The sequence below is a fragment of the Archocentrus centrarchus genome, chromosome 13 (assembly GCF_007364275.1).
Source record: "Archocentrus centrarchus isolate MPI-CPG fArcCen1 chromosome 13, fArcCen1, whole genome shotgun sequence".
Classification (NCBI taxonomy): domain Eukaryota; kingdom Metazoa; phylum Chordata; class Actinopteri; order Cichliformes; family Cichlidae; genus Archocentrus; species Archocentrus centrarchus.
The window spans coordinates 4,046,264-4,064,049 of NC_044358.1; the positions used below are offsets into that span (position 1 = coordinate 4,046,264).

General features: G+C 47.0%; 1 pseudogene; it reads left to right on the forward strand.

Moving 5' to 3' along the window:
* The first annotated feature begins 1,109 nt into the window (after positions 1-1,109).
* LOC115790057 (uncharacterized protein K02A2.6-like) lies at positions 1,110-2,453 on the forward strand (annotated as a pseudogene).
* Positions 2,454-17,786: the final 15,333 nt, after the last annotated feature.

Sequence of the window (17,786 nt, forward strand, 5' to 3'; positions counted from 1 at the left end):
TCGGCCTTAACCTATTGTGATATTGTAGAGGTAGCTTTCCAGCTATGTCCTGTTATGCCCAGTAGGGGGTAACGTCGGCTTGATTAACGCAATAAAACCTACATCTGGACATTGGAGTGCTCGAGCTATGCGGTGTTGTATCGTTCCTCAACACTCCCTTAACAAATATAATTAGAATATTCCTCCATTGTACATGGAATTATACCAAGCTATTTTACAACTGCTGGTGCAAAACAATACAGTTCATCTCCACACAGCATTGATAAAGACTCAGCCACGCTGTCGTGGCGACATCTGTTGCGCTATATCTCCACCAGTGGAACGCTGTAATAGTCATTGAAAGTTAACTACCGTACTACACTATAATATGACATAACACAGGGCCTTGAGTAATGCACCACGACTTGGTCATTGCCATTCTGGCAACAGCAAATTTATAACACTGTGTCTGAGGGTTAAAGTAGGTTCGCTGTGAATCGTCTTTTGAAAAACTGGCCAATCCTTATAGCCTAAAAAATATACATTTTACTCAACTCCATTTTAAAAGCGAAATATGTTAAAGCAATCTATTTCATGATAATTTCTTCACACATTAGGCCCGTATCCTAATTCATGATTGTTAGTAAGCGGCTGCAAACGAGGAAAAGAAACACTCGAAGTTAAACAGATATTTCTTTATTGTTCAGGGAAGGCATATTTTATAGGCTATATAATGCAATATAACAATATATAATATAAAATTATATAATACAAAATACCTTAGGGTAAACACATTGCCTATGATTTCAACAAATTAAAGAGGAAAAAAGTACAACTGTGTAATACCTCTATTAAAACGCTTGAGATGAAGGCTGAAGCCTTAAACGGAGGCTGAACGTGCCTGAAATGAAGAGAAATGCTTTTCGCATTAAACGAACCCTTCTCTCAATATTTCCTTAAATTTAACATTCTGAAGCTTTCTTTTCTTTCTGAAAGTCAAAACGACGCGCGCGACTTTTTTCCCGGTTTCCCGTCTAACGTTTCCCGGGAAACGGGAAATGGTTCTGATCGCATTTCCCGGGAATCCCGGATCCCGGGATTAAACCCTAGCCGAGATCAAGCGTCACACCATGTCGGATTCCACCCTGTCCCGTGTCATGGAAATGGTCACAACTGGTCGTTTTCCAGCTGCAAAGGACGCAGGTGAGCTGTCTCCCTATCTCCAGCGCCGCCATGATCTCACTGTGCAGCACGGATGCCTTATGTAAGGGTTGAGAGTGATTGTGCCACACAAACTGCGCCCCCGGGTGCTGACAGAGCTACACTCAGCACACCCAGGTGTAGTAAGGATGAAGAGCTTAGCTCGTAGCTACGTTTGGTGGCCCAGCATCGACTCCCAGATCGAGCACCAAGCAAAATCATGCCACTCATGTACACGAGTGCAGAAAGACCCTGGCCTAGCACCCTTACACCCGTGGATGTGGCCATCCAGTCCTTGGGAACGGATACATGTGGACTTTGCCGGTCCATTTGAAGGGCACATGTACCTGGTCATAGTGGACGCACACTCCAAATGGCCCGAGGTGCACATCATGGATAGCACCACATCCAGCAAAACCATCCAAGTGCTTAGGGGACTTTTTAGTCGCTATGGCATTCCACACAGTCTTGTAAGTGACAACGGCCCTCAGTTCTGCTCTGAAGAATTCAGCACGTTTCTGAAAGCCAATGGAGTCAAACACATTCGCTCAGCACCATACCACCCTGCCTCCAATGGCTTGGCAGAGCGATTTGTGCAAACCTTCAAGCACGCTCTGAAATCTTCCAGAGGAACTACACCAGTGCAGCAGCGTCTGGATACATTCCTCCTGACCTACCGTAACACCCCCCATGCAACAACCAAGGAAAGCCCTGCAATGCTGTTCATCGGACGCAAGCTGCGTTCTCGACTGGATTTCCTGAAACCAAGTATGGCTGGAACAGTGCACCAGTCACAAGAGGCTCAACAGCAACGACGCCAGCTACACTCTAAACAGAGACAGTTTGAACTTGGTGAGCCAGTGCTCGTGCGTGATTATAGGAGGGGGGAGGATAAGTGGACGCAAGCTGTGGTGATCGAGAAGACTGGACCAGTGTCCTACAAGGTACATGTGGGAACACAAGGGGTCTGGAAGCGTCATGTGGACCAGATGCTGACTCGGCCCGAGTCAGACCCACCAGAGACTGCACGGAGTTTTCCTGTGAGTTGTCCGCTGTCACTTCCTCAGACAACCACACCTGACCCAAATACACCTCAACAGAAGGAGGATACTGATACAGTGCCACACACACCACATGCACCACCAAAAACACCCAAAACACTCAAGACACCACAGTCCCCAGAAATGACACACACGGAACATTCAGAGACAGGGACTGTACGACGATATCCTGTGAGGATCACACGTCCGCCGGTACGTTACAGGGATCAGTAAACTTAACAACCACAAAAAAAAAAAAGAAAAAAAGAGTTGAACAATGTTGACATTCCAAGATGTTGTAAAAAAAAAAAAAGAAAAGAAAAAGTTGAAGAATGTTTAAGAATGTTTGCTCTTGTAGAATGTTGTTAAATGGTTTTGAGTTTTGATATTTGAAGTGATTATAAGCCGTGACATAACTCTCCTATTTTCTGGTAATGTTGTGGAGAAGTAAAGAAAGAAATAATCTCATGTAGTTTAAAAGGGGATATAATGTCTTACGTTTGTTTCCTAAGAAATGTTTTTGTTACTGACAACAAATCTTAGTGGGGAGGAGATATGTGATGTATGAACCTAGAGATGTCCTACCAATACTTACCACCAGAGGGGCAGACCGCCACTAGGGCATACAGGGGTTCTGAATGCAACCATAGCAACAGTAGGATAATAAACAAACGAGTGAACCAGCAAGAAGTTGTCCTCCATGCTCTGTGTGTCGAGTAATAATGTTTACTTATTGACACTATAAGGGAGCAACATAACAATTACAATAATATATAATAAGGTTCAGTTAGCTTTACACAAAAATAGCAGGTAGAAACGTCCTCCAAAGAGCTACTTTTACTTTCTTACTCTGAGTAAATTTCAGAGCCTGTACTTTTTTACTTTTACTTAAGTAAAGAAGTTGAACCAGTACTTTGGCTTTTACCAAAGTATTTTTTAACACAAGTACTTGTACTTCTACTTAAGTACAGAATGTCAGTACTTTTGCCACCTCTGTTGATCAGTGATGTCAGAGTGGAGTCAGTGTGATGTTGTGTGTTTGAGCCTTTTAGTGTCCACGAAGGTCTCTGCTGCCGTAGATCCTCTGAACTGTGACAGAGGTCTCAATCTGGAGGAAACTCTCAGCAGCTCCTCCATCATGGAGGACGTTCCCTCACTGGATCAGGTGGAGGAGAGAGGAGAGGAAGCACAGGTGGATGAGGAAGAGGAGCGTTCTCACATTGGTGTTCCTACCAACAAAATGATCACATGACCAGAGGTTAACCATATGTAGAAACAGCCCGTAAACATGTTTGAGTAAATAAATCTACCTGTAGTTCGTGTAGTGGCAATTTTCTGTTTCTTTTGCTCAAGTCACACATCTGCAAGTCACACGTCTTATCCAGTGGTTTCCCTCAGTGTTCATATGGGCATCAATTACAGGTGACACAAGCAATGCAACCCAATACGCCAGACAGCAGCTGAAGGTGAAGGTGATGAAGGACAATGTTTAGTTGTAATAGGCCAGAGGTTCTGAAAGTTTTCAGGCCAAGTACCACCTCAAAAAATGTCTTTTTCAGTGGCATTTTAAAACTCTAAAATTATACCAAAATGAGGATTATTTCAAGCTAAACCAAAGGATTCAAAATGAAGATTAACCCAGGAAAAAGCATTACTAAAGGAAAAAACATGGACTAAATCCAGGACCAGGGCTGGGCTGGCATTTGCCCGGTGGGCCGACAGTCCTCAAGGGCCGATGCCGTTGGATTTTTTTTTTCTTCCCTTTTTTTTTTTTTGTAAGAGATCGGCCCACAATTTAGAGGGGGCGGCCCATTGGCCCATCTTCAATATAGACAGTGGACAGAACCAATCAGGATATAGGATGAAAGCGGCCCCACCCTTTCCCCGTGTGGTGCAGAACACTGAAACTACTCCCGCTAGTAGTCTCAGTGTTGAGCGCGTGTGTTAAAGGAGAGGCAACATGGAGAAACCGAAGCGGCAGAAAGGGGGTGAAGTTACGTGCGAAGAAATTGAAGAGTGTCGCTGTAGATGCTACAAAATGTGTAAAGATCACAGACATGGTCGCTGCTGTAGCCTCCACGTCCTCTGTAACAGTAATGCTGCAGCAACAGCAGGCTGTAGGCAGAGCCGGCCAGAGGCATAGGCGACATATGCGGCTGCATAGGGCCCCCTGACCACCAGGGACCCCCAAGCTCGCCCACATTTGTCATGAAACTTTTTTGGTTTGTTTTAATTTTTACAAATGCCAATTTCCTAAAAGAAAGACTATTCTAACTGTGCAGATTTGTACACTTGTAACAACACTAGTTTAATGAGTAGGCTACACTCTAATATTTCTGTCTCAGACTGATGCTAAAAAGCTAATTCATGCATTTATTACTTCTAGGATGGACTATTGTAATTCATTATTATCAGGCTGTCTTAAAAGCTCCCTGAAAAGCCTTCAGCTGATCCAAAATGCTGCAGCTAGAGTACTGACAGGGACTAGAAAGAGAGAGCACATTTCTCCCATATTGGCTTCTTTTCATTGGCTCATAATACCGTATCATCCCAATAGAGCACTTTGCCCTCAGACTGCTGGCTTACTTGTGGTTCCTAGGATACTTAAGAGTAGAATGGGAGGCAGAGCCTTCAGCTTTCAGGCCCCTCTTCTGTGGAACCAGCTCCCAGTTTGGATTCAGGAGACAGACACCCTCTCTATTTTAAGATTAGGATGAATGATGGGTTTTCTCTGTAATTATTGTGGGGTCTTTACCTCTACACTATAAAGTGCCTTGAGATGTCTGTTTGTTGTGAGTTGGCATTGTATAAATAAAATGTAATTGAATTGAAAAATTGAATTGAAAAGGCTGAAACTGTAATATATCCTGAAAAAAAAAAAAATCAACTTTAACCCTCCAGCATTAATAACAATTAAGTTCAGGGGACAATGAAGTGGTATGAAGGGGGCCCCAAATCAAATATTGCTTAGGTCCCCTTCAAGGCTTGGGCAGACTCTGCTGTAGGTGAAGACAGCAGCAGTGATGATGAGTTGGCGATTGATTAATATGAATATTTATTTACATTTGCATACTTCCTCAAATCTGGCAGCCATGGCACCTTAATCTGATAAAATAGCAAACGGTCAAGGCTGAGAAGTGTTGGATGACAGCGCTTTGTGACTAGTGTCTGTGAAAAGCGCTAAATAAATAAAATTTACTTACTTACTATTTATATTTCATTCCTAAATGAGACACAGAGACAGCACTAACATTAAACAGTCATATTATGCATTTAGGTTCACTGCAAAAGACATAAAACATTACTTTGAGCTGACTTTATTATAAAGCAACCCATGTAATGCTCTTGGATCCACTGCATACACTCGGTGCAGTTATTCTGTCATGCCCTGTGAGGGCGGTCCCTCCATGGAGCTGCTCCACACCTGTTCTCCATTGAGGCAATCAGCACCGCCTTCTTAAGATGACAGCAGACCTCGACTCATTGCTGGATCATTGACAGAGTTACAGTCAGTGTCGGCTCAGTATCAGGTTTATGACTTACCTGTTCCAATTGTCTTCTCTAACTCCTCGTCTCTCACCTCAGGTCAGCTGTGGATTCCTGCCCGCGCTCCATCGCCGCCACCGTCTTGCCCCCCCGCTCCTGCGGACCCTTGGGACCACCGTCACTCGTATTCCTCGTCGGAGGCAGCCTCTCCTCTCCCTCAACAACTCTCGCCCCCTGCTCACTTCCCTTCGCACATTCTATTGTAATAAAACTGTTAACGCTCACCCTCCTTGTGTCTTTCCGTTCTGTGGACGTGACAGAATGATCCAGCCACAAACTGACGCGTCGACCGCCAGCCCCCTGGATCGGGCCATGGCTCTACAGGAGGAGACTCTCCAGCGGCATGAGCACATGCTGCGGCTGGTTTCCAGCCAGCTGGGCGCCACCACGCAGCAGCTCGCGGAGCTGAAAGGTATGCTGGAGGCCACCGCATCACGAACGCCCTCCGCTCCCCTCTTTTCGGCTCCACCACAGCCCCAGCTGCCGCCGGGAGATCTCCCGGGACCAGCCGGACCGATCGAAAGAGCCCTTCCGACTCCGGAGCCTTTCCATGGGGACCTGGGAAAATGTGGGGGTTTTCTCACCCAATGCCTGTTTATTTTCCAACAGCAGCGGACCGCATTTGCCTCAGACGGCACCAAGATCGGCTTCATTCTCGGATTACTACGGGGACGGGCGCTGGACTGGGGACACGCGGTGCTGCAGAGGGACCCTGGAATTACGTACCGTGAGTTCCTATCTCAGTTCAAAGAGGTGTTTGATAAGGGCTCCTGCCCGGAGGCGGCCGCGCAAAGACTCATAAATGCACGCCAAGGAAAAAGAAGCGTTGCAGACTTTTCAGTGGACTTCCGGATCCTCGCGGCGGAGGCGGGCTGGGAAGAAAAATCGCTCAGAGGTATATTTCTTAACAGCCTAAATGAGGAGATCAAATATGAACTCGCCACCCGAGACCTGCCGCCATCCCTGGGGGCTGTGATCTCCCTTTGTATTCGCCTGGATGATCGCCTGAGCACCCGGCGCGGGCTGCGAAACTACAATTCCCATCAGGCCTCTCGTCGCACGGCCCCGGCTGATCGGGATGACACCCCGGAAGAGGGACCAGAGGTTGCGGGGACACCTGTTGGCCTGGTGGAGCAGCCCATGCAGCTCGGTCACTCTCGGCTGTCAGCAGCGGAGCGCCGCCGGAGGATGGCGAGCGGTGAGTGTCTTTATTGTGGACTAAAAGGACATTTTGTTAATTCCTGCCCGACTCGGCCAAAAGAGGCCGCCCGTCGGTAATGGTGGGGATACTGACGGGCGCGGTCAATGCTAGTCCCTCCCAACCCAGGTTAACCATCCAGGCAAAAATTAACCTCCCTCCCGAGAGCCATCCGGCGCTCGCCTTAGTGGACTCAGGGGCTGAGCAAAATCTTTTGGACCGTGCTCTCGCTCACCAGTATGGTATTCCCTTCGTCCCGCTTCCTCAGCCGCTTCAGGTGGTTGGCCTAGATGGCGCCAAACTCTCCACAATTACCCACCGGACTGACCCCATCTCGCTCACTCTCTCAGGTAACCACTCTGAACTAATCTCATTTTACCTTTTCGAGTCTCCCCAGACACCCATCGTTCTCGGCTTCCCTTGGCTTCAACGACACAATCCACACATAAATTGGACCACTCGGAGCATCTCTGGATGGAGCGAGCAGTGTCACCTGCGATGCCTTAAGGCCGCTACTCCCTCCGTCCCGCCCGCAGCATCTCCCAAGGACAACACGCCACCCGACCTCTCCGGAGTGCCCGAGATATACCACGACCTCGCTGAAGTGTTCAGCAGAGATCACGCTGTCTCCTTGCCGCCTCATCGCCCCTACGACTGCGCCATTGACATCCGCCCGGGAGCTCCCTATCCCTCCAGCCGCCTGTACAGCCTTTCCAAACCGGAACGAGACGCTATGGAAAAGTACGTCACTGAGGCCAGGGCAGCTGGTCTCATCCGGCCCTCCACGTCTCCCTTGGGGGCCGGATTCTTTTTCGTTGCCAAGAGGGATAAGTCTCTCCGCCCATGCATCGACTACCGGGGCCTCAACGCCATCACCATCCGGAACAAGTACCCACTTCCTTTACTCACCTCCGCGTTCGAGCTACTACAAGGAGCCACCATCTTTTCGAAACTGGACCTCCGCAACGCTTACCACCTCGTTAGAATCCGCAAGGGAGACGAATGGAAAACAGCGTTTAATACACACCTCGGTCATTTTGAGTATCTGGTCATGCCATTCGGACTGACCAACGCCCCCGCAGTGTTCCAGGCCCTCATTAATGACGTACTCAGGGATTTCATTAATCATTTTGTCTTTGTGTACCTCGATGACATCCTCATATTCTCCTCCTCGTTACAGGAACATCAGACACATGTGCGGCAGGTGCTGCAGCGGTTGTTGGAGAACCGCCTGTTCGTGAAGGGGGAGAAGTGTGAGTTCCATGTTGACACCACCTCTTTCCTGGGCTATGTCATTGAGAAGGGGCGGGTGAGGGCGGATCCTGTCAAAATCAAGGCCGTGTTGGAATGGCCAACACCCGCTGATCGCAAACAGCTGCAACGTTTCCTGGGTTTTGCCAACTTTTACAGACGCTTCATCAGGGATTACAGTCGGATCACCCTGCCATTAACCTCTCTTACCTCTCCGAAAACCCCTTTCAGGTGGACGTCTGCCGCGGCTGAGGCCTTCCAGCTCCTGAAGGACCGTTTTACCACCGCCCCAGTCTTGCTCCAACCCGACCTGTCACAACCCTTCATCGTGGAGGTGGACGCCTCCGATGTGGGAGTAGGGGCCGTCCTCTCTCAACAGGCAGCAGGTAACCTTCAGCCGTGCGCCTTTTTCTCTCGTCGACTCTCCCCCGCCGAGAGCAACTATGACGTCGGGGACCGCGAGCTGTTGGCCATCAAGCTGGCACTCGAGGAGTGGAGACACTGGTTGGAGGGCGCTACACATCCATTTCTGGTGTGGACGGACCACAAAAATCTGGTTTATCTCCGATCGGCCAAGCGACTCAACCCCCGGCAAGCCAGGTGGGCCCTGTTCTTTACCCGATTCAATTTCACCATCTCTTACAGACCCGGGTGTCGGAACGTGAAACCAGACGCCCTCTCTCGTCAGTATGCCTCCCCGGACCACTTCTCCCAGACGGAGTACATACTCCCACCTTCCTGTGTCATAGGCTCTATCACCTGGGAGATCGAGTCGGCAATCCAGACGGCCCTCCGGACGGAACCGGACCCCGGTACCGGCCCTCCTAACCGCCTCTACGTGCCCTCCCAGGTTCGGGCCCAGGTTCTACAGTGGGGCCACACCGCTAGGTTTACCTGTCACCCAGGGGCTCACCGAACCGTCACCTTCCTCCAACGGTATTTCTGGTGGCCCTCGCTGATTAAGGATGTCCGGGAGTATGTGGCTGCTTGCAGTACCTGCGCTCAAAATAAGCCATCGACCTCCTCACCCGCTGGTCTCCTCCGGCCCCTGGCGACCCCCAAGCGGCCCTGGTCACATATTGCTCTGGACTTCATCACCGGCCTTCCTCCCTCTGAGGGTAAGACTGTCATCCTTACCATTGTGGACCGTTTTTCTAAAGCTGCTCATTTCATTGCACTCTCCAAGCTCCCCTCAGCCCTGGAAACATCCCAACTGCTTACTGATCATGTCTTCCGCCTGCACGGCATTCCTGAAGACATCGTATCCGATCGAGGGCCCCAATTCACGTCTCGAGTATGGAGGGAGTTTTGCAAGTCGCTCGGAGCCCAGGTGAGCCTGTCTTCAGGTTATCATCCTCAGACTAATGGTCAGACAGAGCGTACCAACCAAGAACTCGAGGCAGCGCTACGCTGTGTGGCCTCCACCAACCAGGCCACCTGGAGCTCCCATTTGGCGTGGATCGAATACGCCCACAACTCCCTCTCGTCCAGCGCCACCGGCATGTCACCTTTCGAGGCCTCCTTGGGTTTCCAACCTCCCCTCTTGCCCACCATCGAAAGGGATCTCCAGGTTCCTTCCGTCCGACACCACCTCCGCCGCTGTCGCCGTGTGTGGCGGGCGGCCCGGTTGGCCTTACAGCGCACCAAGGACCAAAACAAGCGAGTGGCAGACCGACATCGGACCCCGGCGCCAGCCTATCAACCTGGCCAGAAGGTATGGCTCTCAACCAGACACGTGCCTATTCGGGCTGAATCTAAGAAACTCGCCCCTACATTCATTGGTCCATTTGAAATACACTCCCTTGTCAATCCTGTCTCAGTCCGGCTTAACCTCCCTCGCAACATGCGTATTCATAACGTCTTTCATGTGTCCCAAGTGAAACCTGTCTCTACCAGCCCTCTGTGCCCGCCGGCAGCCTCTCCTCCTCCGGTGCGCATCATCGACGGCCATCCGGCCTACACCATCAACCGCATCCTGGATGCGCGCCGCCGCGGCCGTGGTTATCAGTATTTGGTGGACTGGGAGGGCTATGGGCCGGAGGAGCGCTCCTGGGTGTCCCAAACGAACATGCTGGACAAACGCCTAGTGCAGGAGTACCGCCGGCGGCATCCAGACAAGTTCAGGTCGCCAGGAGGCTCCCGTTGAGGAGGGGGTACTGTCATGCCCTGTGAGGGCGGTCCCTCCATGGAGCTGCTCCACACCTGTTCTCCATTGAGGCAATCAGCACCGCCTTCTTAAGATGACAGCAGACCTCGACTCATTGCTGGATCATTGACAGAGTTACAGTCAGTGTCGGCTCAGTATCAGGTTTATGACTTACCTGTTCCAATTGTCTTCTCTAACTCCTCGTCTCTCACCTCAGGTCAGCTGTGGATTCCTGCCCGCGCTCCATCGCCGCCACCGTCTTGCCCCCCCGCTCCTGCGGACCCTTGGGACCACCGTCACTCGTATTCCTCGTCGGAGGCAGCCTCTCCTCTCCCTCAACAACTCTCGCCCCCTGCTCACTTCCCTTCGCACATTCTATTGTAATAAAACTGTTAACGCTCACCCTCCTTGTGTCTTTCCGTTCTGTGGACGTGACATATTCAACATAAGAACATGTTTAAATGCCAATTATTTATTTTGAAAAAGTTGAACTGCATTAATTCCATGCTGTCAGATATAATTTTAACTTAATTATACAAACTAGATTGCATGGATTATTATACTGCTGTAATTTATTCAGTTAATATTCTTATTTCATTTCCTAACATATTGCAACTCAACCTGCAATTATTGGCTACATTTGAAGAGCCAAGAGTTCAGAATATTATTATAGGATTATTCAGATTTACTAAAAAGCCACCATGATAGTTCTGCGACTAAAAGCCGTTGGGAGGAGTATTTTTGCGGCTGTACTTATTGCTGTGTATTAGTACGAGTTTCCACTTAAGAGTACAAAATTCTGGGAGGAATGAAATGAATGAAGCAAATGTGACTTTCTAACTAATATAACTTACAGTTATATACACTGCTAAAATAAATTAAAGAAACACTGAAAAAACATCAGCTCTAAATGGGAAAACAATCGTGCTGATATCTATACTGATATGGACTGGGTAATGCTGCATTTATCACCTTGTTGTTTTTGCTCTTCTGTTTGCAAATGAGTAGGAGTCGGCTAGAAAATGTAAATATTCACATTTTAATGCTAATATCTTAATACAAAAGAAGCCTAAATTTAAAAGCTGAATGGTGAACAGGATAATTATTCTTTATTTGTAATACTGACTTTTAAAAAAAGAATAATGTAAAAGTTCCACTGGAAAAAAAAATTAAAATTACTTTTCTTTAATGTGCAGTCGTGTGAGGTTCAGGCATACTGGCTCATGGGCTGATCAGTCCAGGGAGGCAGCATGGACAGTTTCTCTTCAGTGGTTGTTTCTCCAATGTGGACTGGACAAAGTTTCTCTGTAATTCTCTCACCTGTATTTCCTCAGGAGGCTGAGGCGTGCTGGACTTGGACGTTCAGTCCTCTCCTCATTCTACAGATGTGTGGAGGACAGCGTCCTGTGCTCCTGCATCACTGTGTGGCACAGAAGCTGCTCTGTGGCTGTTGGAGTCAGCTTCTCCACTGCTGGGTCATGATTTTAGGGGTCCCCCTGTTCCTTTTTGGCCAAACTGAAGTGGATTCAATCCTGTATGAAACTCAGTTAAAACCAAAGTCCCCCCCCACCAAAAAAAAAAAAAAAAAACTCATTGGGATGAGCAGGCTCCAATGCAGACTGTTTATTAGACATATTGGTTACACACAACACACAACACAAAATCCAAAACACAGACAGTAACAGAATTAAGACTAGAATACACACACAAAGAGGGACAGAGAAGAAAGAAGATGAGAAAAGGAAAGAAAGAGACAGAGACAGAGAAAAATGCAGAGACAGGTGTCACAGTCTGCCTTCCAGAAACCTGTGACTCTCTCTCCTCAGTGTGTGTGTGTGTGTGTGTGTGTGTGTGGGCTTAACCTTTTATGTTTTAGTGGGTGGGTCCTTCTGAGTCTCCGCTTGGCCGCTGCAGCACACCTGTTGATGATCTACTCATCTAGCCGGTATTTATGGTGCGCGATGGCCATCAGTCGATGCTAGATTGTCTAGTATGCACGTTAGTGATCTTGGCTCAGTTCAGTCCCTGTTTCCCCACTTACCTTCACAGTACGTCTGTTCACCTGTATGTTTCTCTCCACACAGATCTCTGAGTGAGAAGGAGTGGTGAGAGGCTAAGCTGGAGTCTGTTTATTTGGGAGCTTTCGGACCCTGTCAGTCTGTGGAAATCCATAACCGCTGCAAACCCGTCTTTCTATGGAAATCCTGCCCGATTGCTTCTCAGTTCTGTGTTGTAAATAAACCTGTTATCCTTGCTCTTCAAGTCTACGTTTGGAGTCCTTAACTGGCTGAGCCATGACAACAGGACAGGAAGAGAAGAGTAAGAGCAGAGGACGAGCGAGACAAAGAGCATTTTATAACATGTTATCATTTTATAACCTGAAGCCTTTGACCCCTCTCAATGTACATAAAGTGTCACCCACCAGAAACTTGAACTCCAACCAATCACCTTTTTGGGCTCTGCTAACCAGCTCCTTTTTCACATGGTTAAAAACACATGTCACCAGAGTACCCAGTGGTTTACAGCAGCTCTGGCAGATGTCATAATGATCTTCTTCCAACTAAATCCTCTGCTATAAAAACACCTTTTGGACAATCCCCACTTAGCTAGAATTTATCCCCTCACTACTTCATATTACACAAACCCAGGTGGGTCTGCAGAACCGAATTTCAGGGGGGCTTCACTCATAAAGTAACCTAAAACTATAACAAAGGTGATACAATGTCATGTGAATGAGTGGATATAACAGGCCTCCGTTTTATCTTACTAATCTAAACCATACAGTGTGCATTAATCCAGTGTAGGTGACTGGTAGAATTACTAATAAATTATATAAAAATAGTAGCTGTAAATACAATATCAATGTAATAAAAAATTCCCTACACCACCACTGCAAACATTTACACAGCCAGATGCAGGAAAAGGGTCACCTGCATCCTCAAGCTACCCCACAAACCCAGCACACACACTTCTTGTTCCACTCCCCTCAGGTAGGAGGCTGAGAAGCATTAAGAGCAGGACCACCAGACTGAGGAACAGCTTCTTCCCTGAAGCTGTAAGGCTGTTGAACTGTGGTGGGGCTGTGGAGCTGCACTGCTCTTGCACAACTCTGCACACACACTCATGTTGCACAAATCTCTGCTGTGGCTCCATGTGGTAATACTGCATGTCAAACTGTTTTATTATTATTATTATTTTATATTGTTTATATTTATTCATTTATGTAAATGATGTATGGCTATGCACTGCACTTGTCCATTTTATGGCTGTGGCTGTAACCCTGCTGCTTGCTCGCATTACCTGATAACTCCATCGTCTCCATCCAAATATGGTCACTACTGGCTCCAAAGAATAATGGGGCATTCAGAGGAGCTCAACAAAACAACTGCTATATTATGGTGTACCTTGCCTCTCTCGCCCTATGGCATAGGCTCCAGCGTAGAAATGTTCCAACACCCTGTGAGTTTATTTTTTTCAGTTTTTACAACTTTTGTGATAGTTTGAATATTACAGAACCATTTGAATACTTTAAAAACTGTTTGTATTTTATTATTAGATGTAAGAGTATCAGAAGCTAATTTGTTTATGAGTGTTGAGTGTTGACATCATAGTAATGTGTTCATATATATCTCTATTTTATCCCTGACCAGGTTTTGGTGCATGTGTCTCCTGTAAGTAAAAACTAAATAAATAAATGAACAGCAACAACTACAGTATTTGTAAATATGTTCAATGGTCCTACACGGGCAGAGTATTGCTGATGATGTTCTTGCTTTGTAAATTTTAACCCATAAGAGCCCACACACATTTCTCTTTCGAGGAAAATCTATACAGAATTTCAAAAATCTTTTAAACTACAAACTTATTCAAGGAAATTTCCTTGACATGTGAAACGCTGACACTGGTGTCACTGTGGGTTCCTGTGGGTTCAAGCTGGAAAAAACGAGAGAAACGAGAAAACATACAACACAAAAACATCTTCAAAGCCAGCAACATCACGGCAAATGAATTTGACCTCGTAATCTGATCTCAAATCAGTCTGATACTGTTTGCTGCAGATACTATTGTAATGTAATTTATGTCAAAAAAGTGAATTGTTACTACACAAAAAAGCAAACAAACCAAGAAAATGTAAGAAATGAGAAAACATATCAAACAGAAACATCTTTTAAATTTGACCTCAAATCAATTTGCCCTGATGCTTTGCACACTTGCGGCATCATCTTCTTCAGGAGGTCATTGCCTGGAATCTTTTTTTAAATTTTAATTTAATTAACATGTGTGTCTTGTCAAAGTTAAGATGTGGAATTTCTGTTTTGAAACCATCAATTATGATGTGCTGGGTTAGTGCCGATATACAGCAAGTAGCCCCATTCCACCTTTCATTAATTTATTTTATGGCAGGGACCACTTAACTAAATAAAAACAAACAATAATTGATTAATACTGTAAAAACATGACATGAAGTTTCTTCATATATTACAAAAACCATCAAGCGCTGTGAAAGAACCGGTTCTAACGAGCTCTAGAAGGACCAGGAGAGGAACTCATTGGGGACACTGTGGAACATTTATCTACAGTGTGCACAGTGTTGATATGATGAACATGAAAGTGATGAATCGTTTATTGTTAGTCACTCTTAGTTATATTTAATTTGTTGATAAGAGCCAGTATTTAGTCTCAGCTGACAACCTTTGCATCCCTCCATGAGGTCATGTGTGCTGTATATAAGAAGTTATAGTTACTCTATGTGCTTCTCAAACTACTTATGATTCAGTGAAAGACGTCAAAAATAATCATCATTATTTTGTAGTTGTATCTGTTCATTAGTTGTGGGCATGGACAGCTGGAGACCTGATGGCGGAAACTGGGATTATGCTTTCCAAGTCAGTGAGTCCGCTTGGGTCCAATTTTATTATCATTTTAAAATCTGGGGGAAAGAAGGCCACATTTGTGGGACATTTGGAGGTGCCTTTGAATTGGGACAGCCTTAAAATGTGGCCTTATGAGAACGCAGCCCCTGAATTGGGACACATCCTTTGCATGCTATTATCAATAACAGCACAAGCAGGAGTGGTCCACAGACCGGATGAACCACATACTTTGTACACTGGCTCCATCTGACAACAGAGCTCTCTGCAGATAGACGGGCCATGCCCCAGAAATCACTGCACAGTCTCAGTAACACTTCCAGTGATCATTGTCTGTGAACTTTTGACAAGACACACTTGTTAATTAAATTAAAAACCAGTCTTGGAAAGGACCTTTTGAAATCATAAAAGCAACATGAACACATGTTACAGTATGCTGGAGTGGTTTATACACTGATCTGTCTGGTAGTTGTTGTACGTCTCCTCATCTAGCACCATAAACAGGGCCGTATTACCGACCGGGCGAGTGGGGCTGGCGCCCCGGGGCCCATGGATCCAGGGGGCCCAGGGGGGGGCCCAACAACAATCCAGATACCGATGTCGATGCTGATTGCGATAGAGCCCTCTATTCTAGGATCTTCTTTAGTTGTACTTCTTTAGTCTATAAGGGTTAACTGAAATGGGCTGGGGGGAGTGACAGCAGTCAGAGGGCCCTCGGCCACAGGACATAGGAACCAGAGGGCCCCTGGGCCATGTCGTACAGCAACCAGAGGGCCCCTAGGCCACGGAGGACGGCAATCAGAGGGCCCCTGGGCCACGGGGGATGGCAAAGGGCCCCTGAACCACGGGATATGGCAACCAGAGGGCCCCTGGGCCACGGGGGACAGCAATCAGAGGGCCCCTGGGCCACGGGGGACGGCAATCAGAGGGCCCCTGGGCCACGGGGGACGGCTATCAAAGGGCCCCTGAGCCACGGGATATGGCAACCATAGGGCCCCTGGGCCACAGGAAACGCAATCAAAGGGCCCCTGGGCTATGCGATACGGCGACTAGAGCGCCTAGGGGGACAGCAATCAAAGGGCCCCTGGGCTACAGGATATGGCAACCAGATGGTCCCTGGGCCATGCAGTACGAAAACCAGAGGGCCCCTGGGCCACAGAATATGGCAACCAGAGGGCCCCTGAGCCATGATGTATGGCAACCAGAGGGCCCCTGGGGCATGGGGGACGACAACCAGAGGATCCCTGGGCCATGAGGAACGGCAGCCATTGTAAGAGAAAAACCAATATGGATTTTCCAGTGGACTCAGTCCTGCTAAAAATCACAGAAAGTCGCAATTGGCTCTCTGAAAAGTCGCTTAAAGTCACCAGATGACATCATGACATTACGTATGATGTCACAGCACCATGCACGCAATGCCAATCTCTAGAAAACGTGTGGGGACGGTTATGTCTGTAGTAGAAGAAGACAGTGCTAGCGGATTTTTACAGATCAGAGCTAATGTGCAGCACTGATTCACCGTTAGAAATGCTTCTGACAGCGGCGCAAAGCTACAGTTATGTTGAGAACAATGATTTTTGTCACTTTAAAGACGAGCAGCCAGATTCACCAAAAGGTTGCGAAAGTTGCTAAATGTTTTTTTGTCGCTAGGGACGCCCACAAGTGCGGACGTTTTTCCTTTCCAAAACCCCGCCACTCCGAACGGGGTTCGGGTTAGGGTAAGGGGGTAGGGATATGCACCCCCGGTTTCGGGTTTCGGAGTAGCGGGGTTTCGTAATGGAGAGGTGTAACCCCCACAAGTCACTAAATCTAACGGCAAAGTTTCTCAATTGACAACACCTGCTTCGTGACCACGTATCCTGGGCCTAACGCTGGCCCCAGTAGAGAGCTAGTAGAACTTGTATCTATTTTCTGTGGGAAGTGATTTCGATGGTGATTCACTTGTCATGATACCTATTAGTTGTCTTCGGGGAGAGTAATAGACAAGTAGACATTCACCTTCGGAACACCAGGTTTTGTACCACTTCACTTTGTAGATTACGTTTCCATATGTCCCACAGTTAAGTGAAAATTGAATCTAATATTCTTAAATCCATTTATCGAAACTTCTATCAATATTATTTTATTAATATCTCACATATCAGATTTAGCCACCAACAATTTGTTTAAAAGCTCATAGACATTTACATAATATTATAACTGTATTGGAATAAATTATATTGTACTTAAAGACTTATGTCATTGAAAGAGCAACTGTATTTTTTCAGTGAACAAATTTGGATTTCCAATGTCGATTTTCCAGTGGACTCAGTATTGTTAAGAAAATCACAGAAAGTTGTTACTGACTCTCTCAAAAGTCGCTAGAAGTCGCCAGATAAAGTCATGACATTTAGTATAATGTCACAGCGTTATAACGGGTGCACGGCTACGACTATCCTACAAGAAGGCAGTGGGATTCATGTTGCTATTGCGACATGCTGCTATGCCAACAATTGATGTCTATTGTCGGCATAGCGATATGTGCCTAACCCAAAACTATTCCTAACCTTAACCAT